This window comes from Nicotiana tomentosiformis, chromosome 12, assembly GCF_000390325.3.
Source record: "Nicotiana tomentosiformis chromosome 12, ASM39032v3, whole genome shotgun sequence".
NCBI classification, from domain to species: Eukaryota; Viridiplantae; Streptophyta; class Magnoliopsida; order Solanales; family Solanaceae; genus Nicotiana; species Nicotiana tomentosiformis.
In genome coordinates, this window is record NC_090823.1 from 55,893,568 (window position 1) to 55,896,085 (window position 2,518).

The window sequence follows — 2,518 nt, forward strand, 5'->3', positions numbered from 1 at the left end:
TTTCGGATTTGTACGAATTGGGTGATTAGAAGATGTGTACCGAAAGAAGAGCAAGGTGAAATTCTTGGGGCTTGTCATTCTTCGCCATATGGTATTCATCATGGTGGAGCAAGAACGGCTGCCAAACTGTTTAGTTGCGATTTCTATTGGTCTACTCTTTACAAGGATGCAAGGGAGTTAGTGAAAAGATTGGATGAATGCCAACGGGCCGGTGGGATCTCAAAGAAGAATGAAATGCCTCTCACAACCATTTTGGAGATTGATATTTTTGATATGTGGGGTATTGACTTCATGGGTCCTTTTGTGAGTTCTTGTGGAAACACCTACATCTTGGTCGCGGTGGATTATGTGTCCAAATGGGTTGAGGTTGTTGCTTTACCCAACAATGAGGCGAGAAGTGTGGTGGCTTTCTTGAAGAAGAATATTTTCACAAGGTTTGGTACTCCACGTGCAATTATAAGCGATGGGGGGGGGGGGTCACATTTTTGCAACAAGGCTTTCGACACTTTACCTAGAAAGTATGGTACCATGCTTATGCAAGTTCGTCCTTATACAAAGAAAAGATGAAATATCTTCATGACACATACATTTGAAACAAAGAGTTCAAGGTGGGTGATCTTGTATTATTGTTCAATTCAAGGTTGAGGGTGTTTCCCGGGAAGCTATAATCTAAATGTAGTGGTCCTTTTGAAATTGTGGGAGTGACACCTTTTGATGCATTAGACTTGAAGAACAAAAACAATGAAGTATTCCAAGTCAATGGTCACCGGGTGAAGCACTACTTGGGAAAAGCTAGAGATAGCCACGTCGTGTCGGTCATTCATTTCACTTTAGGGTATTCTGTGTCGTGCCGCGACATTAAATCAAGCGCTTCTTGGGAGACAACCTATGTTTCTATTCCTTTATCTTTTGTAGTTAGGTGTTACTTTTTGTTCTAACCTGATTTGAAGTGTGCTACAGGGGAGAGTGTGACTTACACGAATTGTGGGTGAAATTAGGGCTAAGTGTTCTAAGGAATGCGGATTGCATTTTAATTCTACGGACCGCATATCTGTTGGTGCTATCACAAAAGAGTATTGCGTCCGTACATTTAGCTTGTGGACCGCACAATTGAGATGATGAAAATACCAACTCTCTAAAGTTTTAGCATGTCAGTGCAGAGGTGTAATGACCCGATCGATCGTTTTGAGAATTTAAGTCTCGTTCGGCAGTGTAAGGTCCTGAGTAGCTCCATATTATGAGTATTGACTTGCGTGCGTGGTCAAATTCAGTTACAGGATGATTTGGAGTCAAATCGGAAGAAGGATTCAAGTTTTGGAAGCTTAAGCGGTAAGAGTTGACCGGATTGACTTTTGTGTAAACAGCTCTAGAATGGGTTTTGGTTGATTTCAATAGCTGCGTATGGTGATTTTGGACTTAGGCGTGCGCCCGGATTTGGATTTGGAGGTCCATGGGGTAATTTGGAGCATTTCGGTGAAAGTTGAAAAAGTTGAAGTTTTGAAGGTTGAGAGGTTTGACCAATAGTTGACTTTGGAAATATCGGGGTCGGAATGCGATTCTGAGATTTGGAACAGCTTTGATATGTTATTTGGGACTTGCCTGCAAAATTTGACGTCATTCCGGGTTGATTTGATAGGTTTCGGCACGAGTTTTAGACGTTGGAAGATTTGAAAGTTCATAAGTTCGATTCATGGTGCGATTCTTAGTTTTGACATTGTTTAATGAGATTTGAGACCTCGAGCGAGTCCGTGTTAGGTTATGGAACTTGTTGGTATGTTTAGACAGGGTCCCGGAGGCCTCGGGTGTATTTCGGATGGGCTACGGGCCATTTTCTTCTACTTTTGGACTGTTGTTTTCTGTCATCTAGTTTCCTTAATCGCGTTCGCATAGTGTAATTTTGGAGGATGAATTATTTGTTGCCCGTGTTCGCATAACTCCTTCCATGGTCACAGAAGCCTGCCTTCCCCTTCTTCGCGTTCGCGTCTGCTCAATCGCGTTTGCGTAGTAGAAACTAGGAGTTGGGAGCTAGTGACCATTTCCTCTACGCGTTCGCACTGTTATATCCGCGAACGCGTAAGCGTGCTTTCCCCTCCTTCGCATTCGCGTAGCCCAGTTCCTGGGCCATTATTTTCCTTCTTCGCGATCACACATGCTTGTTCGCGATCTCACAACACCAATTCCGGGCAGTAGCCGTTTCCTCTTCATGATCGCAGCTCCTCTTCCGCGATCGCGATGTACAAATACTTGGGCAGAATATAAAGTTCTCTATTCTGAGGGTTAGCCATTATTAACATTTGTTTTTGGAGTTCTAGAGCTCGGTTTTGATCGATTCTTTGTGAGTTTTTCAATCAAATCTATTGGGTAAGTATTCTTCACCTAGAATTTATTATATTTCATGATTTTATCTTTATTTCTATCATTTAATTTGTGTTTTGAGTTGAGGAAAATGGAGGTCTTTGAAGCTAATTTTAAAATGAAAAATCATGATTTGAGGGACGAATTGGTATCGAAATTTGAT